The sequence below is a fragment of the Ischnura elegans genome, chromosome 9 (assembly GCF_921293095.1).
Source record: "Ischnura elegans chromosome 9, ioIscEleg1.1, whole genome shotgun sequence".
In the NCBI taxonomy this organism is placed as follows: Eukaryota; Metazoa; Arthropoda; class Insecta; order Odonata; family Coenagrionidae; genus Ischnura; species Ischnura elegans.
Genome location: NC_060254.1, coordinates 115,150,779 through 115,177,486, shown reverse-complemented (window position 1 = coordinate 115,177,486; position 26,708 = coordinate 115,150,779). Strand labels below are relative to the sequence as shown.

The window sequence follows — 26,708 nt, the reverse complement described above, 5'->3', positions numbered from 1 at the left end:
AACCGTTATGTCAAGTAAAATTTGCTAAAACTTTACTTGATATTTACGCACTTAACATTTGCGCGCCTACCTAAGAATTCATTTTGCAGAAAATTAGCTATAAACGTGATCGAAATTGACAATAAACACACCGTTTTACACTTCGTTTAGACTGACTGTATTACCGCCCACAAAACAATACGCCCGCAACGCCCGCCGCTTCGCCTTTTTTCTCGCGCGAAATTTAAAAGACCTGACCAGACCTGACGTTATCGCGAAGCGAAGGGACGATAAACGAATCACGGTCGTAAAATTTTCGTGACGTTATCGCGAAATGACGTTAAACGGGGTGACGTAGAACGAGGACTCACTGTACATTCATTAGTTCCCTCACACAAGACTGACTCTTTCATCTCTCTCCTCCTCCTAAGTATTTCTAGGGCTCTCACACCAATAATTTTCAATCAGATTCGATCGTTACATAAATTAACGATACACATTCAAATGAAAATAGGTTAGCCTCACCTCACCTTATGAGAACATTAAAATTGTAATCACCGAAACAATAAATGGTCTCAAAATGTTATATGGAACAATATATATCTATAGCACATTAAGAAGTAATTGGCTGTCTTATTTCATAGATTTACAATGAGTCATTTCACATAAAAGCATAAATCCCTTAGCTAGGGTTCTGAGTGGCTAGAATGTGGGAGTCAATTCCTTTATACAATCATGGTACTGCAGCAGGCACAAACAGGTATCTGGCTCTCAGACAATATCCTCTCACCACTATCCACAATCAATACAAATAAGATGATTGACTTGTCTCAATTCTTTAATAGGGACCATCACACTAATGGCCATTGAATAAATACTCTTGCTCTCTCTTCCATAATAATCGTAGTCATGCGATGGACTCATAGGCTTAATCGAAAGGAAACATCCTGTATGATAGATATCACAAAAACGACACTTGTCCCCAATGTATATACTAACCATTTTGAACAAAACAAATCTCTTATGCCAAGAAATACTTACAGTCATCTTTTGTCGCAAGACAGATGACACTGAAAACAGTAGTGTACTCAATGATGACTACTTGGTAAAATAATTTAAGTTGTTCCCACTATGCTATGTACATAAATAACACGCCTAGAAACGTCTATCTGTCATAAAAGCATCTACCTATCCACAGTTTAGACATGGATCCAGCCACAGCAGCTGCACATTTCATTTGCGAAAAGGACCTAATGTAAACACACAAAATCGATTCACCTATCAGTTATATCCTTTCAGTGCCAATATCTTGTATTTGATTAGTTAAAACAATAGCCATCACAACGTAGAGAAAAAATATACATCCACTATACGGCAATAATTGTGAATATTTACACATCGCCAGCCTGAGTAAAAACATTGATCAGCAGAGGAGCTGTCTTTCTGCTAGTTATGTCCCTCCAACTTCATCATCCAAAAATGTCTTAAACAACTGTATATGCAGACTGTAGAGCGCAGTATTCATTCATGTTATTTTAGCATTGATGTTGAACATGAGCCCTTTCAAACCAGAAGAAACAAAATAATCTTATGATCATACTACGAGTTGTTTACCTTCTTAGTGGTTATTAAAAGTAGCATTTGTACTTTATCCTAAGTTCTTGAATCCCGCTACATACTCCTTTTGCATATACACTAGTATTCATAGAGTAACACTGCATTCCGAAGTGGGAAAGCACTGACTAACGCCACAAAGATGACTCGCAGCAGCAAATTCATGAATGGAACACATACGTTTCCTCTTAACCAACAAATATCTTCCTAACTTTGTAACCGTCCCGGGGAAAAGTAGAACAAAGCATTTAAAATATCTACGCTCATACATCATCTACACTCATAGTGAAACAGACGACGGGAAAATGTCTTGTAAACGCGGCTTAAAAACAAGATGCGACGACACATTTTCAACTTAAGTATTCACTTTGATAAACGGTTGAAAATAAATAGAGTACCATTGAGATATGCAATTAAGCGGGCGATGACGATAAATATGAAAAATATAAAACATTTCCTCAATAACAGATAACAACACCTCCAACTCCAATAGGTATGTATTCCGAAAAGAGAATATGAGAAGCATATACAAGACAAGAATAATTTAAAATTCATGAAATTAACAGTTAAATATGCAAAAATATTACTTGCACGAAATGAAATTACGTCCACAACTACAATGAACACCGCTGTTTACATGCCCAAGCAAATACTTGACATATATTAACAGCATGTGGCCCCGTCGTCTACCGCGGTCTGCTGTTTACGCGGCGGAAACTGAGTTTTCGTTGACAACTCTCGTCGCGTAAACTGAAGCACGAAACTTACGTGGCGGAATGTTCGAAATGGCTTACAGAATAGCAACAATGTGATTTTCGCGATCCCGTCACGAAATCTTTCGTCTTCGCGACCGCGTAAACAGGTACTGAATAGCCCTGCAGAACAGGGTTTGCCATTGTTGAGCGTCGAGCGAGAGGGCTTTCCTATCCCACCCCAAAGTTGATGGCTGCAGCGTTGCCAAGTCAAAAGGGGACTTTTAGCGCACATTGGACAAAATTCTTGAAAATCATCGTAGAAAGACGATCAAAAAAGGACCGTATTTCTGGTGTCATCAAGAAGACGATAAAGGCAATAAATTGTTGATAGCACGAGAGGAACTATAAAATCAAAATTGTACTACACGTGGCCCACATGGGTGGGGGCCCTCCCGGTGTTTTGGGTCTATCCGTCGCGAGCTCGGACATGACCACCTAGATTCTCAAGGCCTCCGCACTGAGTTGTGACGTCAAAGCTTTGGGGCTGACGGACGGCCGGAGAACGACCACGGAACCCTGATCCCGTACCATAGGACTGGGAGGGTAGGCGCCGGTGGAAAACAATGCGAAACGCTTCAAGAATAAACACGGAATGAATCTTTTGGCAAATGCACGGTACAATGCCTTCACTTATCTATTGAATGATTTGTTTGAGTTATCCTCCAATATCATATTCGCCTCAAAATAATTATCAATGCGCGGAATAATTGTCAATGATCATTATGAATGCATTGGAAGACTATATTTCTGTACCTGACGGCTCTTAAGACTAAAGAAGTGATTTAAGTCCTTCAACTGCACTATTAGCGCTACAGTCATTCACCAAAATAAAACTTACGAATGAAGACGATAGCGGAATTCTTGCCAAATTACGAGAAGAATGAATTTCTAGATATTGTTTATGAAGTTAATATCCATGACCATACCGTTCACGAAAAACATTAGAAAAGGGAAAATAAAGCATTAATCCCGGTATCAAGGCTAGCACTAAGAAACCGTAAGATTTTTTATGGATATTAAAATATCATTTTAAATTTGTCCAACCTCGAAAACGGATGAAAATCTGTTGATTAAGGGTACGGAAGAATCGCGACGGAGAAAATCAATGAGGTCTGTTTAACGAAACCAAAAGAGATAATATATAGACTACTTCCTGCGCTAATGATTTTAAAATGTGTCAAAAAATACCTCGTTTCATCACATTGTTTAGTGTCGGACGAATTATTGAACAGGTTCTACGTAAAGGATACACAGAACACAACAGTCACAGGCTTGTGAAATTTTCAGAATAAGAACCCCTAAACTCATTACATTCAGACGCACTCTAGAAGGGGTTAGGAATATGTCTGATCTCTATCAGAGTGAAACCAATCATTAATCAGATTTAACATCCCACAGAGCCAGACAACACTAGACCATTTGCTACCCAAATCATTTAAAAATGTGTGAAACATTTACCTCCATTTCTCACCACCAGCAGAGAGGACACCAAGAAACCAAATGTCACTTGCTTGTCTGTGAAACTTTCAGAGTAATACCCCTAAACTCAGCCCATTCACAAGCACTCGAGAAGGGTTTGGGAAATTGCCTGATATCTATCAGGGTGAAAACAATCATTGATCAGATTTAACAGCACCTAAGTTGTATCTCAGTGCCTCTTTCTTCTTATGAAGTAATTGCAGTTGGGTAGAAAAAAGTCATTAAATTTTTTATTGTTTTTAGCATTTATTTTAATGTCATCAAGAAGCTTACAAATCTTTGAACAGTAGTTTATGTGATCAGTTTTTGTCTGCCAGAGTTAACACTTTATCGAATGAGTTAAGTTCCTGTCGTGCCTCCAAAGGATTTCATCTTAATGGCAACCCTGGAAAAAAGATTATCTTGTTAGTTTTTGACACTTATGGGCACTGTAAGAATAACAAATTTCTAAGCTTTCTGGCTGAGCAATGGATATATCAGAGAAATAAATTGAAAGATTCAAGATGCTGTCATAAAATAAGGTAAATATTCTGAACAAATTACTAACTTATTGGACCGGCAAGTATCCATCCTTGTTACTAGGGGTCACAATAGACAGTCATCATGACTACCAAAAAAGTAAAAGCACCCTCTTTCTCATTTTTGACTATTTATGCAGCTTCTTAAAAATAGGGAGTACAAAGAGCATGCATCAATTAAGTCATTGGAAACGACAGTTTTGAGAAAATGGAATTTTGATACCATTCGCCGCTCAATGCAACCCTATGGCGAGCAATCACCGAAGGACTCACACAAATGAATGAAATAAAACATTAATAGGTGAGGGAAGAAAATTGCTGATAAAATGGAGGTTGGAATGAAAAAATTCAGATGATATGCTTTGTTGCGCATATTTTACGAGCACAAGTCCCAATATAGGCAAAGATAAGAAAACCCAATAAATGAAATCGCATGTGAGAAAACAGAAATGAAGCCAGATGTGAAAGATGCAAGAGTATGTGGATGTGGGGCATACATCCAAATTCGAGAGACATTAATTGGACAAAGGAAAAATGACGATTTTAAGTAATGTGAAAGGATAAATGTTTTGGGATCCTAAAACCTGAAAATCTGTGAATGAGAGGAATTTGATTTCTAATAGAAATAAGAAAGTGGATGGCAAGATGTCATTTGAGGATCACGATAGCGAAGAAAAAAATGTGAAGCCACAAATTTAAAATTTAAAAACCAGTAGCAAATTGATCACGATATGTATTTTGATGACATATTTAATTACTATTGACAATTCTTCAGGAGTAGCATTTAGTAATGAATGAGCACCAGTCATCATACGCAGGATCGAGATGATAATGGAATGTGGTTAGAACAGATTAAATACCCTTTAATACATAATATAACTTTATCAGTAAATAGCGCAAAGCCAACCACTTGCTAATGAACGGGGTTACGAATACGGGACAAGAATAAGGAAATTTTATATAATTTTGATGATAATTTAATATGAATAGTATTTCCGAAGCTTTTTTATACTTTGAGATACAAGAAATTGACGTAAACATAGCTGAAACAGTAGATTCTGATAGATGGAGAGAGAGAGCGAATAATTCCAAGCCATTGAAATAAAGAAGTGTATGACAAGGTTAGATGATTCACATTTGAGGATCCATATGATGAAGAAAAAAAGAAGCGAAGACTAAATAAAAAGCAAACAAATAACCTACACACCCGCCTTATAGAGTAGCAGCTTACTTCACGGATTGCTTTCGCAGCTATTTTTCAGGAAAATATCGGTTAATAAATGGAAAATACATTAACACCTATCAATGCGATCAAATAAATAACCTTACCTTAATCACAACGGTACTTTTATGATGCTAGAAATATTTCTCAGCGTATAGTAATGATTCTAATCCATGATTTTGAACGACTAAAATTTATTAAAACTCACAACTTTTAAAATCCTTCTCTTGCAAATAGAACAGTTAGCAACAAATGCAATAGGACATGGCCAATGTGACTATCGTTTTGACGATCAATGTAAAAATTAATCTTTGAATTCACGAAGGATAAGTTCCGGAAGCTGCAATAATTAATTGAGACCAACAGATGACCATTTCCTAACTCAAACGTTTCACTGCTTTCTATTCGTACAATCCCTGATGCTACATAGTTGATATAATAACTTTATTCGGTGCACATGTATACAATATAAGATCAAGCCCAGAAAGAATTTAACCCCGAAAAGTTTATGAGAAGAGAATGCATGTATCGATATGGCAGCAATTACCTCACGTTTAACTCCTCTAGTATAAAATATTTAATTCAATTATTAGAAAATATTCACCTTACTATGCTTAATTTTAATAGGGAAAAATAAATACTTACTCTTGAGTGCTTTGAAGGTTGATAGTCCTTCCTTGGGATGGCATTCATCCACCTCCTTCTCAGTCCTTCCTTGGGAAACTGGAAAACACTCACTATCTCTCTCCCGTCGTAATTACAACTATATTGATGTACACAACACTTGCCTACTATACTGAAAACTTTTTAAACACAGCAAATCGATAACTTCACCACAATAAAGGCTTGAAAACTCAAATCGCTTGCTCACACTACAACAACAAGGATCGCAACTGACGCTACTCACATGTGCTCTGTCGCCTATGTGCCTATGATTCCGGTTTTTTCGCCAGCCGCAATCCTGTGACGTCAGAGAAAAGAGAAAGTTCAGTGCGAAGGCCTTGAGTATTTAGGTGGTCATGGCTCGGACCCCGGGAAAGGGTCGGATTAGGCTCGGAGTCGAGGGTGAACCCTCATTAGGGCGACTGACCATCGGTAGTCCCCACGAGAGCGACATTAACCGAGAGAATTCACTAGTGCAAACGCAATGTCCAAAAAGTATGAAAAACACACCACAATAAACAGTGTCCGAGACGCCTCACTCTTGAGTAAACTTGTTTCTATTTTTTTATTTTTTTTCCAATTCAGCATTTCCCCGATGTTTGCAATATTTGATACAACAAATAACATACAATAATAATAACAAATTTGGATGATTTTTAAAATATGCCAGTTTAATTAATTAATAATTAATAACAGCCTACGCATTTAGTCGCAAGACATGTAACATAACTACAGAACATTTATGCATCTATCCTATCGTCATTTTAACTTTCATTCACTCAATTATTGAAAGGAAAAACTCAAATAAACCCACTCTTGTGCGTACGAAGAGCTTTCGGATAATGATGAACTCAATCAGGACAAAACCAACCGTGTGGTAAAATATTATGCAAAAAAAGGTTAAATCTAACAAGTGTCTTTCAAAACTCTCAGGAGATGGGACAACCTAACGGGCTACATTACGAGGTATGATGGCCCGACGAAAACAATCATACAAGGACAGGTGGACTTGAAGACGGGCAGGGGACGGTCCCGAACGAGCTACATAGGACAATTTACAAACGATATAAAAGAGAGGAAATACGTGACTAAGAAAAGGCTAGCAGATAGGAGAGCGGGAAGGAGGGCTGCGTATAAATAATCTTAGGATTGAAACTATCTGAGGCAGGCGAGATGAAGTAGAATGTCTTCCTGATTTTATGGAAAATAGAGATGGCAATATTTCACAAATTTATGTAACAATGAACGACGCGTTACGACCGACAGGTCATTCTTAAGTACAGTGTGAAAAACATTTGGTACTAGTACTTTGTATTTTTTACTTTTTTTCGTACGGTACTTGAGAATAACCAGATGGTCGAGACGCACCCTACATTATTAAATAAATTCGTGGAAAATTACCATCTCATTTTCGTATTCAATCATAGGATTGTTGACTTGTGAAGATGATGAATCTAGTATGCTCAAAACACTGAATGGCAGCTCATATTATTCTTGAAAATGTGAGCTTGAAAAACTATCGCGTGATTCGGGACAGAGAATGAGGAGAGAGAGAAGGTGCGATAGAAAGATGAGGTAAAAGGTATGAGCAGGGGCGGACGGACGGACAGAGAGAGAGAGAGAGATGAGTGGAGAGGAGGCGCAGGCAGGGCCGGCTCTTTTTGGCGATGCATTTGGCGTGGTCCGCTGGACCAAAGAGGGAATAAGAGATGGGAGGGGAGAAGGGGTGGAAGGAGGAGGATGCTAAAGAATGGGAGAAGAAAGGACACCATAACGACTCGGTTTGCAACGAGTGAATCTTTTATATTTCTTTTCATTTTTTCTTTTATTTTGTGAATGTAATGTCATGCTGAACTTGTAAAAGTTGTACAATAATTTTCTCATGGGCCACAAGACCCACGAAATACACGAATTTATTATTATTGTTATAGTTCACAGTGCATCAAAGAGGAACAAGGTGGATGGCCACATAATGAGACAGATGTAATGATGGAGACGTGACAAAAGAGAAAAATAATTGAAAAGTCCTCAGAGGAAGGCCAAGGGACAAGCACCAAAGCCAGATAAAGAAGGATATCGATGGCTAAGTTCCAACAACATGTATCTCAAAATTTTAGCCGGTTTGACACAGGTATCCTAAACAAAGTGCGATAACATAAAAAATAAAATTCACGCAAAAAACAACTCTTTGTTGGCAAGTATATGCTTCTTTTTTCCGTTTTATGAATTTTTTGTTTTTAATTTTAGGGTGCAAGTAGAAAAAATTAACCGTTCCTTTACTATCCCGAAAAGTTGCAATTTTTTAGATACGTGTTGTAAGAACTTATCCATAGATATAGGAAAGAAAAGCTCCAGGGAGGTAAAAAAAACCTAGCTACAAGAACCAGTGAGGAATGGAGGGCTGCACTATATCAATCTCGGGATTGCAAGCATTACCTTAGGTTTAGGTATGCATGAGGTATATTATTCCAGATATTGTCTCTCGTATGGAGTATGTTGCAATAGATTCCCTGCAACTTCATTCCAACCAGTAAAATCCGAACGATGGCATTGGCTATATGATGGACTGATTGGGGGTACCTGAGGGGGAAGGAGAGGGTGGAGCGATAGTCCTGAGATCAGACACGGGAGGGCGACACCGGTCACCTGGGTTTGTCAAGGTCGGTAAAAGGCAGGTCGTGTCACGCTCCCATAGTGCATTTCGGTTTGATCATCTTGGTTCCCACCTGTCTGTTGTTTACATGGTGTTTGCATAGGGCATATGAATTAATTTCAAAAAATTGTGTGCTGCAGTGCTCCGATTTGCTCCAATTCCACGAAAAACGGAGTATGAATATTTCGTTTTCCTTCTGATCGTAAAAGAAAGGCTCCTTGGTCGATAGATTGCAGAAGAAACAAATGGAAATCTACAATAACATCGCACATTGTGAGGTAAGGAAGTGACAATATTATAAGTATTTTTTGCCTGTATTTGTACTTTGTAAATATTTATATATTCAACGTAAGTCTTAATAATTCTAGCAATAGTCTATGTCAATGAGGGAACGTCACATAGTAGAAATATAGGCTTCTCAAAAGTTGTTGACAACGCTGTTGTCACCAGCATATTTTGATACGGATTCATCACGCTTTGCCTTGAAATTATGTTAAGTAATGCAAAAGTGCCAAACTTTTCAATGTTATTTATTACTTCGGGTCATGTTTCATACGGAATAATACGGAAATGGTGCATTTTCATTGTAAATTAGTAGAATAATCGGATCGTATGTAGGCTCGCTTGCGCCAGTATACATTTCTTCAATTCAGTTTTATACGTGCAATGGATAATGCCTTCTCTGTTCAGAAATTCCTCAATTTTTACGAATATTATTATTTAGGTTTGTTTCACTGCGGAGAAGTTAAGAGTGTCGTCAACAGGATGGTCGCAAACTACATAAACAAACTGCCGTTCCAACAGCGATTTCTGGAAAAAGGTATGTATTCTGAAGATAAGTTATACAAAGTTTGAATAAGTTTACATAGTTTTAATATTACAAATTGGCGACAGTCGAATCTAGTCTTTTCTAATAATTTCAGTTTTTTATGCACTTTTGGAAGTCGTAATAAGATGTCCTGTTAAACTCGTGCATTCGTTATACGTTATGCATAGAAATTCTTGCATCCAAACAACTCGGATATCAACCCGTGTGCTGGAGGAGAGTTGGTGGAAGAACCAGACGTTCCCGACTGTCAACAGGACGAGATGTTGGTGATTAATTAGGAAATCCGGATGCTGAAAGCAAAAGTAAGTGTATTATGATATTATGGAAAAGTATTTACAAATTATGATTGTGAAGTTCAATGCAACCATGTACGAGAAAGTTATATGCTTTACTCGAGTTTTAATTCTGCTAGTGTGTAGTAAATTTATGAGTTATGTAGTAGAATATTGAATTATCACTTGTTACGTTATTTGTTTGGCTTTCAGTTAACTTTTTTGTATCAGTGCTGTTGAAGTGATATTTTCATGATACTGGATATTATGCACACCGAATTGCAGTAACCTATAACTTCATACATGGACTCCTTCGCGTATAAATTTATATAAAGCCTATGTACCGTTTATAAAGTTGTCTGGTAGTTTTTGAGAATGTCGCAAAGTATATCTTCATTTAAAGGAAGGGTCTATTGACAGGAATTTAATTAAAGTGTGGGCTATAGGGATATCAATATATGGCAGTTCAATTATTTGACAGTTATTTGAGTGCAGTCATTGTGTGTTGAATTCATGGGAATAAGGACATGTGGTATTATGTGAGGTTAAGTTATTGAGAGTGTAACAGTAGTGTGGGAAAAATAGACCTTAAATCTATGCTATCATTCATTTACTGTGTAAATGGTGCAACAACATCAGCCCATTTTATTGTGGATTAGTGCAAAAGTTGAACATTATATGGCCAAATTCATGCAAAAAGTAATAAATATTCAACATTGTAATAGATACTAATCATTAAATGTGTTAATAGATTACCCACTGTAGGATGTGAATCAATACGGTGAAGCCTAATGAAAATGACCACATACAATTTATAATCTGATATTATTGTGATGAGCATTGCTTTTCGCAGGCATTACCTGTCCTTCCTATGCAAACTATTTCCAAGGTTGTTCCTATTATTTCTGCCATTTTTTCAGGTTGAACTATGATGAGCTAGTCAGGTGAAGCAGCAACAAAATAAAAATGTACTCATGAAAGCATTTGAACTGTGGAATGACTGCTGGATAAATTAAGGAAGCAAGTGACCGTCTTATGAGGAATACTGCCTAAGTCTTGGAAGCTGTTTCATAAGTACACAGGTGTAAGTAGATGTTTTTTTCCATTGTCCTCCCTTGCAATCGCAAAATATTGTTATAAATTTATAACATATTACCAAGGTTGTTTTTATCATTATTGCCATCCTTCTAGGTTGAATGGTCTATGGTCAGTTGAAGCGTGTACATATTACTCATGAGAGCTGGTAAAATCATTGGAATTGTAGAATTTTGCTGGATAATTTAAGGACAATGTGACAGTTTCCTGGGGGAACATTATTGAAAGAAGTCATAGATGCTGTTCCACAACCATAAAGGTGTAAGTAGATGTATTTTTTCATCCAGTCCTTCCCTTGCTACATATTTCCATGGTTGTTCTTTTAATTCTAATAATTCTTCTAGGTTGATATATGATCCATGGTCAGGTGAAGTGTGAACATGTTACTTATGAGAGCTGGTAAAATCATTTGAATTGTAGAATGTAGATAGAGAAATTAAGGAAGCAAGTGAGAGTCTTATGGGGAACATTGTCGGAAAAGTTTATGAAGCTGTCTCATAACCACACATGTGTAAGTAGGTGCATTTTTTCATCTTGTGTTCCGTTGCAACATATTCCCAATGGTGTTCATATCATTATTATCATTCTTCTAGGTTGAATTATGATCTATGGTCAGTTGAGGCATTAACACGGTATTCATGAGAGATGGTGAAATCAGTTGAATTATGGAATGATGGCAGGAGAATTTAAGGAAGAAGTTGGTTGCCTCATGAGGATTATTTATTAAAAAAATGGTAAGTCATGTAAGAGAATTAGAACTTGTTTCAATAATGTTAATGTGCACATTTTTCCCACCCTTTTATAGGCTACAAAATATTTTTGTAGGATTAGTTTGGGAACTGGGTAGTATTTAGTAATGGCATGAGCTAGCTTGTGTTATTTGAGAATATGATACCTTATATATTGCTATGAACAGCCTTTCATATAGCTGGCAAATGCTGAATGACATGTTAACTTTATTCTCATGTTTGGTTAATATGTGAGATTTTACAACCTGTGAAAGTTATGTAGCATGTATTGTTTCAAATAGTCTTTGTAATTCTATTTCAGGTGTACAAGGATTTTATTTGGATCTTACATCAGGGAGAATATCAGTTTATTTTAAGAAGTTGATGACTTTAAGTATGGAATTGCTGGCATTTGGTATACTTTTTATAATGGTTTTTATATGTTGTGTTTTCTAGCAGCCTGGTGCAATGGTTATTGATGAACTACTTGAAGAACAGTTATTCTTATTCCAGGATGATAATATGCATATTATAACTATCCCTCTTAATGATCAGTGCACACTCATATGACTTTAGTGAATATAGATACAGTTTTGTGATTAACTTAACCGTGGAGATTGTAGTGAATTATAATATAAGAATGTGATTATGATGAGCCTGGATGATTTATTTCTCTCTCCATCAATGCAACATTATTAGTATAGTTTGACTGCATATTGAGATGCACCATATCTTTCCTTTCGGGGTTATCTCCTGCATTTAGCTCGGTATTAATCATTTCGTTTCATTTAATACCCATTATGTCTGTACCCCACCCTGTATCTATAGTGCATTTCAACCCATAATATATCCATTAAAATTAACACATGAGCGAGGTATTCTACTGGATTTGTAAAACTACTTCCTACAATTTAACAGGCTTTATGCTTCAGTTATTTACATCCATGATTGTCTTGTCATTGTTAATTGTCTGAGTCTAATTGCTCAATTTGGAATGCATTTGCTCCGTGCAGCATTTGCTGACTTAAAATCAGTGATTGAGTTTGGAATCCATCCTATTCTAATTAATGTTCTGATGTATATTCATTTATTGCAGTTATTTGTAAAATCTTTAATGTACCTAAAGGCTCACCTGAGTGCACACTGACATCACTGTGTCAGATTATTTGCCGTGATTCTTGGAATATTTGCATGCGGATTATTCTAGTATTACATTCATTATTGGGATTGGCAATATTTACAATTTCTAACTAATTAACATAGGCCTCAACTTTAGACAATTAACCCATTTCTTCCCAACGTTGCGTGAACGCAACGCAAACTTTGCGATTTTTTTTCTCCGTATTTGTTATTGATAAGTAGTTAAAATTTTTAGTATAGGTAGTTCAATGCTTTCTAAAATGTTATGAATTTTTTCACGGAAGAAATTTAATAACTTTTCTTTTGACACTGACCTTTTCATTTATATGTAAGTCGTTATTTTAGGTTATCTTCTAAGTTTACATATTATGTTAAATCTGAGGCACTCGATGATTATATCTCTCTGCAAATACAATGATGCATTTGTATTCTAGGCAATTGCAACAAATGGGGTAATTTGACTGAGTGGTTTTCAAATTATCTAAGAATAAAGCAAGTGTTGCGTTCACGCAACGTTGGGAGGACCCCGGTAATCTAGGGAAACGGCGCGCCGCGGCGGTAGTCGTGTAGAGCGTTTGTTTTTGGACTGAAAAATGAAAAGCTTATCAAGAATATGTTACCTTCTTATGGTGAAACTTTAGTTTCAGGCAATTGTACAGTATTTTAGTCCTAAATATACATCTACATATGTGTTGAAGGGTCTTTACTAGGATGTTTGGCAGGTGGTGAGTTTGCACCGAGTTGTGACTGTTTGATATTTTTAACTTCACGTATCGAGCGAGATTAAATCAGCGTTTACTTGTGCTATTGTGGAAATTAACTGTGACCTAAACAAAGGATGCATAAAAACTTTGCTATAGAGTTGTCCAGAAAATATAATGATTTCTGTAGGCGTCTGCAATTTCAAGATATACTGGCATCCTAAGGTAAGAACGATCTGCTTACCACAGTTGACAAGTATGCAAAAAGCAAGTGAGTATGTGAGGGTTAGAAAATAGATCGTAAATTCGTATTTACGTGGTGTTGCTGACTAGGATCCAAAGGGAAGGTAGTGGAAAGGTAAAAAGCATAGATAGGCTGGGCACCAATGGGTCTCCGTGCACAGCAGGGGTTGGCGAGTGAGCAAAATGAATGGAGAGATAAGAGGGATCACATTATCGCAGTATTTTCTGAGAAATTCATGCCCACTGGCCGCTGACGATAATGAGCTGGTAAGGCTCCAAATGAGGGTGCAGGTCATTTCGAAAGAAATTTTTTGAGAACTATGAGAGATTATGAATGCACAGGGATTCCAAGAAAAATATTTCTTGGTATATTAACTCAGGTAAAGGGCTTTCTGGGTATTACGGTAAATAGAAGGGGCGATGTTCCGTTCCATCCGCGTTTACCATATCTGTGGTTGTCTGTTGAACAATAGTTCCCTCCAAATAACCTGAACTCACATTTGCAGCCTAAGTTGTTCACTATCGCCAGTGATCATAGTGCGTGATATTCTCAGAAATTATTCCAATAACGTGGTAGTTCTTCCGTTCTGATGTTTAGTGGTTATTACACCTTAGCAAAAAATATTACTGGATTAAGGACGCGTTCCTAATGTGCGTCAAACGATGTCCCGGAAGAGTTTTGTTGAACCTAAAATGTTCTTACGCCTGACTGGTAACAGAAGTTTGGACCAGGGGGATAAGTTTTCTAAGATACGTCCATACTTTGCGAGCTCAACCAAATATTTCTCCGGTTTGATGCAATTTCTCATAAATTATCTTTTGACGAGAAGATGATGGCATATTTTGGCGAAAGTGAAGGAGCAATTACTCATTATCAATAGCAGACACTTTGTTATTTCCGCGATGTAAAAATTCCTATTATTTGACCGGTTTCTTTATATTTTCTGTACTTTATAATGGTGTGATAGCCGAAACCGGTCAAATTTGACCGGTATAGTCAAGTATATACTTTGTGGAAGTAACAAATTACCTGTTATTGATGTCTACCACGTACAAGATTCAAGTTTCGATTTGAGCAACTACACTTTTAGTCATTAAACTCGACATAATATAGGACATAACTGAATAAATAGTTTGCGAAATACAGTAAGGAAAGACCAGGTTGGCCACAATTATGTTCGTGACGAAAAAATTCACGACGAAGATGCCGAGTTTGTAGCAGCTAGATGTTTAGTGATTACCAAAAGTGCAATATTCATTTACATACTGATTGGTCCTCTAAATTTCATGAACAATACCAAGTTTAATCAATATTTTGGGTTAATTATATATTTGGATTACAATAAAAGCGAATTACTTGCAAAAATAAAAGAGTTCCGAAAAAAACGCAAAACGGCTCATTTGACCCGGGGAACTCCCAACGTTGCGTATACGCAACGTTTCACCAACCGCAAACTAAAAACAATAAAAATATAAAAATCGATAATTTTCCTTATTTGAGTCTGTTTTATTGCTAATTCATCAAAATATTTGGAATTTTTAAGTTATTAACATGCTTGGGATTTAATGGGTTAATAAGCATTCAATGAGAGTTTATTATTATCATATGGACATGTTATCACTTTCCTAGGTTCCTTTGTCATCTATGGTTTGGTGAATGGTGAACATGTTAGCCATGAGAGTTGTTAAATGATTTGAAGAATGGAATAACATCTGTGTTAACTATGGGAGCAAGTGAGTCTCATTCGGAACATTGTGGAAACAGTCTATGAAGATGAATGATTGGCAAGCATGAGTAAGTAGGTGCATTTTTCATTTGTCTTGCCTTTTCGAAATGTATCCAAGGATGTCCTTATAATTATTTTCTTTCTTCTAGGTTGATCTGTCTTCAATGGTGGAGCAAATGAGATACCCATCAGGGACATTGCTTTAGGAAAATCTTAGTATTTTTGACCTGTGGGGATGGTGAAGTCTGATTATCTTTGGTAACGTTGGTGAAGTAAGTTTGATAAGCTGTCTCTAATCTGTCTCTTAAGTTAGATAAAATCAGGGCAAAGCTGTTATAATGCAAGTATATAATGCAATGCAAATTATAATGCAATGCTGGTATATGCTATTGGAGTATATGAGGCCTTATGCATTGCTGTGAACTTGTCATTTTGCAGGCATATGGTAATGGTGAATGGCATTTCAACTTTATTTTACATATTTGGATAATGTGTGAGACTACTGCAATCTGCAATCCTTGGAAATTATGTAATATGTACTGTTTCCGATGGTCTTTTTAATTGTATTTCAGGTTTGCAAGGATTTTATTAGGATCTTACATCAGGAGGAATATCAGTATATTTAGAAGTTGATGATTTTAAGTATGGAATTGATGTTTAGTACAATCCATTTATTTTAAGATATTATTCTATGAACTACAAACACAATTACATAGTTCTGATTTTTTCGGGATCATGGTTTAAGTGTTGTTGGGTATTCTATACACTGACCTATAATGATAACTTGGATGAACATAACTTTTTCCTTTTGAATGTTGATTTCCCATGAACATACTTGTGCATCTCAAATTGAATGGTTTGTTCAATTAATTACATTGTTAACTCTTCGGTTTACTTTGTCTCATGGTATTTATATGTTATGTTTTCTAGCAGCCTGGTGCAGTGGATAATCATGAACTATTTGAAAAACTGTTCTTCTTAATCCGGGACAGGATACTATGCATTAAGTGGCAGGCTGGATTTGTAATCCTGAGGGTGATACCTGTTGTGTGGACCTTACTGCTACATTTGCCAGCATTAGCAAAATCATCATTCCTTAAAGTCTAGACATTATGGCAGTGCACCTTTAAATGGATGTTTTAAAAGCCTTAAATTATGTGCATCTGTTTTGAAATTAGTTTGATCAAATTGTACTACTATTTCAACAAAATTATATTTTATTTATTCTGGAAAAATATTCTATTGCCCATGACTTTCTGTTTTAATGATCAAACATTACTTTATATGACTGTAATTGTAAATAGTTATGTTATTTACTGAACTGTGGAGATTGTAGTGAATTTTATTATAATATAAGGATGTGATTACGATGTGCCAGCTTTTTTTATTTCTATCCAGCAATTCATCTCAATAAGTATTTTAATTGTTAATGGTCTGGGTGTAATTTGGAATGCATTTGCTCTGTGCTGAATTAAATGCAGTTGCAGTCAGATTATTTGTCATGATTCTTAGAAAATTGGTAAGCAGATGGTTCTAGTATTACATACATGATTTGGAGTAGCAATGTTAATAAATTCACAACCCTCTTAGATCAGTCATCCTATTGCTTGGTTTGGGCATTTTTCGAGAGTCGAACCAAGGTCCTCAGACTAAAATACCGCCATATAATATAATTTTAATAATTTAATTTTTATTTAATAAAATAATAAAAGTATTATCAGGTATGCTATAATTTCCTATAACCTTGGGAGATTTCATGAATCTAACTTCATAAATGAAGGAATGAAACATGGTTCCTTGTACCTATTCACCCGGATCGCTGAAGACAATTTTTGTTGTGTGGGTTGGGGATTTTTTCAGAGTTGAACCGAGATCTTCAGGGTCGAAAACCGCCCTTATTACCTAGTATAATGTAATTAACTATGATCGTGGAAAATTCCATGCACCGGACTTCCTAATTAAGGAAGTGAGACATGGTTCCTTGTACCTATACACACGGAGCGCTGTAGAACGAATGTTTTTTTCGCTTGGCTTGTAAATTTTTCCAGAGTCGAACCGAGGTCGTCAGACTAAAAACCGCCCATGTTATCAAGTATACTATAATTTCCTATGACCTTGGGAGATTTCATGAATCTAATTTCATAAATAAAGGAATAAAACATGGTTCCTTGTACCTATGCACCCGGAGCGCTGAAGTAAGAAAATTTTTGTCGCGTGGGTTGACAATTTTTCTAGAGTCGAACCGAGGTCTTCAGTGTCAAAAACTACCCGTGTTCGCAAGTATATTATAATTATCTATGACCATGGAAAATTTCATGTACCAGACTTCCTAAATAAGGAAGCAAGACATGGTGCCTTACAACCCATGCATCCAGAGCGCTGCAGTGCGAAATTTATTTTTCCCGTGAGTTGACAATTTTTCTGGAGTCGAACCGAGGTCTTCAGTGTCAAAAACTGCCCGTGTTCGCAAGTATATTATAATCATCTATGACCATGGAAAATTTCATGTACCAGACTTCCTAAATAAGGAAGCAAGACATGGTGCCTTACAACCCATGCATCCAGAGCGCTGCAGTGCGAAATTTATTTTTCCCGTGAGTTGACAATTTTTCTGGAGTCGAACCGAGGTCTTCAGTGTCAAAAACTACCCGTGTTCGCAAGTATATTATAATTATCTATGACCATGGAAAATTTCATGTACCAGACTTCCTAAATAAGGAAGCAAGACATGGTGCCTTACAACCCATGCATCCAGAGCGCTGCAGTGCGAAATTTATTTTTCCCGTGAGTTGACAATTTTTCTGGAGTCGAACCGAGGTCTTCAGTGTCAAAAACTGCCCGTGTTCGCAAGTATATTATAATCATCTATGACCATGGAAAATTTCATGTACCAGACTTCCTAAATAAGGAAGCAAGACATGGTGCCTTACAACCCATGCATCCAGAGCGCTGCAGTGCGAAATTTATTTTTCCCGTGAGTTGACAATTTTTCTAGAGTCGAACCGAGGCCTTCAGTGTCAAAAACTGCCCGTGTTCGCAAGTATATTATAATTATCTATGACCATGGAAAATTTCATGTACCAGACTTCCTAAATAAGGAAGAAAGACATGGTGCCTTACAACCCATGCATCCAGAGCGCTGCAGTGCGAAATTTATTTTTCCCGTGATTTGACAATTTTTCTAGAGTCGAACCGAGGTCTTCAGTGTCAAAAACTGCCCGTGTTCGCAAGTATATTATAATCATCTATGACCATGGAAAATTTCATGTACCAGACTTCCTAAATAAGGAAGAAAGACATGGTGCCTTACAACCCATGCATCCAGAGCGCTGCAGTGCGAAATTTATTTTTCCCGTGATTTGACAATTTTTCTAGAGTCGAACCGAGGTCTTCAGTGTCAAAAACTGCCCGTGTTCGCAAGTATATTATAATCATCTATGACCATGGAAAATTTCATGTACCAGACTTCCTAAATAAGGAAGCAAGACATGGTGCCTTACAACTCATGCATCCAGAGCGCTGCAGTGCGAAATTTATTTTTCCCGTGATTTGACAATTTTTCTAGAGTCGAACCGTGGACCATAGACTCAAAATACAGACGTATCATAAATTTCCATTTTATTAACTATTTACAAAAAAAATTTCATGTCCCTGCATCGATTACGTTGTGAGATAACCGTGTTCCCTTTTACCTATGTCTCCCATTTAAATGCACGTAAAATTTGAATTCCCGCCGCGCTTGAGAATCAAGATGGCGGATTACATTGGTCAAGTGCGTGACACGACCTGGCTTTTACCGACCTTGGATGTCCCCAAGGTCGGTAAAAGGCAGGTCGTGTCACGCTCCCATAGTGCATTTCGGTTTGATCATCTTGGTTCCCACCTGTCTGTTGTTTACATGGTGTTTGCATAGGGCATATGAATTAATTTCAAAAAATTGTGTGCTGCAGTGCTCCGATTTGCTCCAATTCCACGAAAAACGGAGTATGAATATTTCGTTTTCCTTCTGATCGTAAAAGAAAGGCTCCTTGGTCGATAGATTGCAGAAGAAACAAATGGAAATCTACAATAACATCGCACATTGTGAGGTAAGGAAGTGACAATATTATAAGTATTTTTTGCCTGTATTTGTACTTTGTAAATATTTATATATTCAACGTAAGTCTTAATAATTCTAGCAATAGTCTATGTCAATGAGGGAACGTCACATAGTAGAAATATAGGCTTCTCAAAAGTTGTTGACAACGCTGTTGTCACCAGCATATTTTGATACGGATTCATCACGCTTTGCCTTGAAATTATGTTAAGTAATGCAAAAGTGCCAAACTTTTCAATGTTATTTATTACTTCGGGTCATGTTTCATACGGAATAATACGGAAATGGTGCATTTTCATTGTAAATTAGTAGAATAATCGGATCGTATGTAGGCTCGCTTGCGCCAGTATACATTTCTTCAATTCAGTTTTATACGTGCAATGGATAATGCCTTCTCTGTTCAGAAATTCCTCAATTTTTACGAATATTATTATTTAGGTTTGTTTCACTGCGGAGAAGTTAAGAGTGTCGTCAACAGGATGGTCGCAAACTACATAAACAAACTGCCGTTCCAACAGCGATTTCTGGAAAAAGGTATGTATTCTGAAGATAAGTTATACAAAGTTTGAATAAGTTTACATAGTTTTAATATTACAAATTGGCGACAGTCGAATCTAGTCTTTTCTAATAATTTCAGTTTTTTATGCACTTTTGGAAGTCGTAATAAGATGTCCTGTTAAACTCGTGCATTCGTTATACGTTATGCATAGAAATTCTTGCATCCAAACAACTCGGATATCAACCCGTGTGCTGGAGGAGAGTTGGTGGAAGAACCAGACGTTCCCGACTGTCAACAGGACGAGATGTTGGTGATTAATTAGGAAATCCGGATGCTGAAAGCAAAAGTAAGTGTATTATGATATTATGGAAAAGTATTTACAAATTATGATTGTGAAGTTCAATGCAACCATGTACGAGAAAGTTATATGCTTTACTCGAGTTTTAATTCTGCTAGTGTGTAGTAAATTTATGAGTTATGTAGTAGAATATTGAATTATCACTTGTTACGTTATTTGTTTGGCTTTCAGTTAACTTTTTTGTATCAGTGCTGTTGAAGTGATATTTTCATGATACTGGATATTATGCACACCGAATTGCAGTAACCTATAACTTCATACATGGACTCCTTCGCGTATAAATTTATATAAAGCCTATGTACCGTTTATAAAGTTGTCTGGTAGTTTTTGAGAATGTCGCAAAGTATATCTTCATTTAAAGGAAGGGTCTATTGACAGGAATTTAATTAAAGTGTGGGCTATAGGGATATCAATATATGGCAGTTCAATTATTTGACAGTTATTTGAGTGCAGTCATTGTGTGTTGAATTCATGGGAATAAGGACATGTGGTATTATGTGAGGTTAAGTTATTGAGAGTGTAACAGTAGTGTGGGAAAAATAGACCTTAAATCTATGCTATCATTCATTTACTGTGTAAATGGTGCAACAACATCAGCCCATTTTATTGTGGATTAGTGCAAAAGTTGAACATTATATGGCCAAATTCATGCAAAAAGTAATAAATATTCAACATTGTAATAGATACTAATCATTATATGTGTTAATAGATTACCCACTGTAGGATGTGAATCAATTGATATTATTACGGTGTTAATAGTATTAATACGGTGAAGCCTAATGAAAATGACCACATACAATTTATAATCTGATATTATTGTGATGAGCATTGCTTTTCGCAGGCATTACCTGTCCTTCCTATGCAAACTATTTCCAAGGTTGTTCCTATTATTTCTGCCATTTTTTCAGGTTGAACTATGATGAGCTAGTCAGGTGAAGCAGCAACAAAATAAAAATGTACTCATGAAAGCATTTGAACTGTGGAATGACTGCTGGATAAATTAAGGAAGCAAGTGACCGTCTTATGAGGAATACTGCCTAAGTCTTGGAAGCTGTTTCATAAGTACACAGGTGTAAGTAGATGTTTTTTTCCATTGTCCTCCCTTGCAATCGCAAAATATTGTTATAAATTTATAACATATTACCAAGGTTGTTTTTATCATTATTGTCATCCTTCTAGGTTGAATGGTCTATGGTCAGTTGAAGCGTGTACATATTACTCATGAGAGCTGGTAAAATCATTGGAATTGTAGAATTTTGCTGGATAATTTAAGGACAATGTGACAGTTTCCTGGGGGAACATTATTGAAAGAAGTCATAGATGCTGTTCCACAACCATAAAGGTGTAAGTAGATGTATTTTTTCATCCAGTCCTTCCCTTGCTACATATTTCCATGGTTGTTCTTTTAATTCTAATAATTCTTCTAGGTTGATATATGATCCATGGTCAGGTGAAGTGTGAACATGTTACTTATGAGAGCTGGTAAAATCATTTGAATTGTAGAATGTAGATAGAGAAATTAAGGAAGCAAGTGAGAGTCTTATGGGGAACATTGTCGGAAAAGTTTATGAAGCTGTCTCATAACCACACATGTGTAAGTAGGTGCATTTTTTCATCTTGTGTTCCGTTGCAACATATTCCTTGTACCTATACACACGGAGCGCTGTAGAACGAATGTTTTTTTCGCTTGGCTTGTAAATTTTTCCAGAGTCGAACCGAGGTCGTCAGACTAAAAACCGCCCATGTTATCAAGTATACTATAATTTCCTATGACCTTGGGAGATTTCATGAATCTAATTTCATAAATAAAGGAATAAAACATGGTTCCTTGTACCTATGCACCCGGAGCGCTGAAGTAAGAAAATTTTTGTCGCGTGGGTTGACAATTTTTCTAGAGTCGAACCGAGGTCTTCAGTGTCAAAAACTACCCGTGTTCGCAAGTATATTATAATTATCTATGACCATGGAAAATTTCATGTACCAGACTTCCTAAATAAGGAAGCAAGACATGGTGCCTTACAACCCATGCATCCAGAGCGCTGCAGTGCGAAATTTATTTTTCCCGTGAGTTGACAATTTTTCTGGAGTCGAACCGAGGTCTTCAGTGTCAAAAACTGCCCGTGTTCGCAAGTATATTATAATCATCTATGACCATGGAAAATTTCATGTACCAGACTTCCTAAATAAGGAAGAAAGACATGGTGCCTTACAACCCATGCATCCAGAGCGCTGCAGTGCGAAATTTATTTTTCCCGTGAGTTGACAAATTTTCTAGAGTCGAACCGAGGTCTTCAGTGTCAAAAACTGCCCGTGTTCGCAAGTATATTATAATTATCTATGACCATGGAAAATTTCATGTACCAGACTTCCTAAATAAGGAAGAAAGACATGGTGCCTTACAACCCATGCATCCAGAGCGCTGCAGTGCGAAATTTATTTTTCCCGTGAGTTGACAATTTTTCTAGAGTCGAACCGAGGTCTTCAGTGTCAAAAACTGCCCGTGTTCGCAAGTATATTATAATTATCTATGACCATGGAAAATTTCATGTACCAGACTTCCTAAATAAGGAAGAAAGACATGGTGCCTTACAACCCATGCATCCAGAGCGCTGCAGTGCGAAATTTATTTTTCCCGTGATTTGACAATTTTTCTAGAGTCGAACCGTGGTCTTCAGTGTCAAAAACTGCCCGTGTTCGCAAGTATATTATAATCATCTATGACCATGGAAAATTTCATGTACCAGACTTCCTAAATAAGGAAGCAAGACATGGTGCCTTACAACCCATGCATCTAGAGCGCTGCAGTGCGAAATTTATTTTTCCCGTGAGTTGACAATTTTTCTAGAGTCGAACCGAGGTCTTCAGTGTCAAAAACTGCCCGTGTTCGCAAGTATATTATAATTATCTATGACCATGGAAAATGTCATGTACCAGACTTCCTAAATAAGGAAGAAAGACATGGTGCCTTACAACCCATGCATCCAGAGCGCTGCAGTGCGAAATTTATTTTTCCCGTGAGTTGACAAATTTTCTAGAGTCGAACCGAGGTCTTCAGTGTCAAAAACTGCCCGTGTTCGCAAGTATATTATAATCATCTATGACCATGGAAAATTTCATGTACCAGACTTCCTAAATAAGGAAGAAAGACATGGTGCCTTACAACCCATGCATCCAGAGCGCTGCAGTGCGAAATTTATTTTTCCCGTGATTTGACAATTTTTCTAGAGTCGAACCGAGGTCTTCAGTGTCAAAAACTGCCCGTGTTCGCAAGTATATTATAATCATCTATGACCATGGAAAATTTCATGTACCAGACTTCCTAAATAAGGAAGCAAGACATGGTGCCTTACAACTCATGCATCCAGAGCGCTGCAGTGCGAAATTTATTTTTCCCGTGATTTGACAATTTTTCTAGAGTCGAACCGTGGACCATAGACTCAAAATACAGACGTATCATAAATTTCCATTTTATTAACTATTTATAAAAAAAATTTCATGTCCCTGCATCGATTACGTTGTGAGATAACCGTGTTCCCTTTTACCTATGTCTCCCATTTAAATGCACGTAAAATTTGAATTCCCGCCGCGCTTGAGAATCAAGATGGCGGATTACATTGGTCAAGTGCGTGACACGACCTGGCTTTTACCGACCTTGGGGTTTGTCGAGTCCGTTGGCGCATGAGACACACAGTGGAGACCTCGCGGACGAAAGAAAGAAAGGGTCACCAACACACGCGGAGGGAACGGGGGAGGGGCAAACAAGCAGCACGGGAAATGTTTCCCTCCGCCGCTGGAATCAGTTCCGTTTCCCCAAGCGGGCCCGCGCGTATTTGTTCCGCGACCGACCGCCATCGGGGAGCCGTCCCAGAGGTGTTCGCCGGCCGACGCCGCCGCCGCATCCGATGACGACAAACCCCCAAGCGGGAGCGGCATATCGCGGGAAAATCAGCCGCTGGGCGTCCCCAGACCGCACCACTGTGTGCGTGCGGTGCGGCTCCAGCGTTTGCTTTATTTGCACGCTTTGCGATTGTCTCTTTTTTCTCTCCTTTCCTCCACCTCTCTTTCTCTACTCACAATACGCGAGCCTCGTAATGTCTACACACACGCGAAGGCAAAACGTGCGACTATGGTGAGCGCGATAAAAATAAAAAGATTTACATTTCACATCAGATCCCAGCCTGCTTCCTCTCGCCCCAGCGACATCATCGGCGTCGATGAAACGGGTGCAATGCACATAACATACGCACGCAAATGAGTTATTCTTTTCTTTTTCGTAGGCCGGGAATAATAAAAAAAATAACCGTATCCTTCCTCATAGTAACACAATGGAGCAACACTCAAACAAATGACTTACAGATGCCGGCCCGTGCGTTTCTCCTCATCGCCGTATGCATGGGAGGGGATTGCTGCCTCACCAAGACAATCGACATGCGCCATGCATTATAGAATAGGCCCTGCTTTGGGGAAACAACGGTACATTTTTCCGGCACAAATATGTATGCATATACTGTCGGAGAATGATTTGTTCGGTTCCGCACTTTTTTTCCCCGCATGTGCGTGGCCTGCAGACTCGCGGGGCGATAGCCTATAGCCAGCCTCCGTTTCCCTCAGCTCAAAACATTTCGCCCGAAAAGCGTCCGCCAAATGCGAAAGGTGAAGTCGGCAGGGTCCGCGAACCCAGGGATCACGTCGGGCTTGAGAAAATGTTTATCGTATGGAATGTATAACGACTCTACAATTGAAATGCCAATTAAGGACTTTGAATTACCACTCCACTTAAACGTTGATTCATGCCAAACAAAAGGACCCCGCGGCCTGTGACCAGAGCTCAACGCCTCCCCGATCGCTGCACCCCCCCCTCCTAATCCCCCTAAAACTATTCCACCTCCCCCGTTGCCCGAACACCCCAACAGATTGATTGTATCGGAGCAAAAATGGGGGGGGTGAAGGGCGGCGGTAATGACGATTCGTCTCATCACGAGTTTACTTCGCTCTCTCGAAATCGGACGCGAGAAAAGAAGAGTTTTAATTAGACGTGGAAATTCGCGTCCTGCCCCGAGGGTGGGGGAGGTAAACGTGTGTAAGCGCTAATCGAGCGGCGAAGCAAAAATATGTGACGCGATGGACGGAATCGAAGCTTTATTATGGCGGAAAAACAAAGAAAGGTCCTTTGCTGAGCGAGTGTGGATTTATGCGAAGAAGGAGCTCGCGAAATAATTGGCGTTTCTCACGCGCCGATGAGCTCACAGGGCGAGAGAGAGAGAAATGCAGCGGGTTCGATCCCTACGGCACAGGATGGTTCACGGCCGAAATTTTTGGGCGCCGCGTGCACGTCAAATATCGAGAAAAGGTCATTACGAGCGAGCAAATAAAGACGAATGCAATGGAAATGATGGAATATATATCCAAGCTTGACCGCACCTCAACCAATAGAACTATTCTCATCAGGAAACAAAACGAAATACACGCATCCTTCCAAGTGTGCATTCCCACCGCAATAGTTTAGGCGGCAGCGCAGCTGAAGAAAGAGTGAGTAAACGCTACCCAAATGTGGAACAGAAACTAACATGAAGGAGAGCGCATGGGCCACATAACGAAAAATGCTGTATGTAAGCTTCATCATAGTTGAAACAGTTTTAGATCTAATTCTCTGGTTTACTTTTGAAGACTAATAAGGACCAAAAGATTGATACCTACGAAAATTTGATTCTCTCTTCCTGAGGTAAAAAAATCTCCGAGTTGTAAACCAAACAGTTGTGTATGCCCCGAAAATGTCAACGCAAAAATGTTTAATAGGCATAATTCAGCGAATATTTACAAGAACACGATTTCTCCTTCCCACCATGCAAAGATTTTGACTTATCTATGCTATTACTGGTTAGGATTGCACCCGAAATAAACAGTAAACTTCCTGCAAAGTAACTCTCATCCTGGCATCTTCCTCTTTCACCAGAGCATTTTTCTGGTCCGATATATTTTATCTCACTGTTAGGTAAAGTCACAGAGTGACTAAGAGGGTACACCGCCCAATACCCCAGTCTCTGTTTAGACACCAACATTATATTTTCCTGTTTTGACTTTATTACTACCATTTTTATTATATCAATGGTAGGTGCGTTGCTAATATAGTCAACAAT

At 37.9% G+C, this 26,708-nt stretch overlaps 2 long non-coding RNA genes across 8 annotated transcripts; one reads left to right on the top strand and one right to left on the bottom strand.

Moving 5' to 3' along the window:
* Positions 1 to 4,053: 4,053 nt before the first annotated feature.
* LOC124164841 lies at positions 4,054 to 6,581 on the bottom strand. Its single transcript, XR_006866097.1, has 2 exons — positions 6,213 to 6,581; positions 4,054 to 4,212 (listed from the first exon to the last, which is right to left on the bottom strand). It is a non-coding gene; the product is annotated as an uncharacterized LOC124164841 (long non-coding RNA).
* Positions 6,582 to 11,777: 5,196 nt separating this feature from the next.
* LOC124164840 lies at positions 11,778 to 16,651 on the top strand. Of its 7 annotated transcripts, none has more exons than XR_006866093.1 (3): positions 11,778 to 11,813; positions 15,522 to 15,686; positions 15,768 to 16,064. It is a non-coding gene; the product is annotated as an uncharacterized LOC124164840 (long non-coding RNA). The 7 variants fall into 7 exon arrangements; XR_006866091.1 differs by lacking the exon at positions 11,778 to 11,813 and adding an exon at positions 12,163 to 12,201; XR_006866092.1 differs by lacking the exon at positions 11,778 to 11,813 and adding an exon at positions 12,182 to 12,222.
* Positions 16,652 to 26,708: the final 10,057 nt, after the last annotated feature.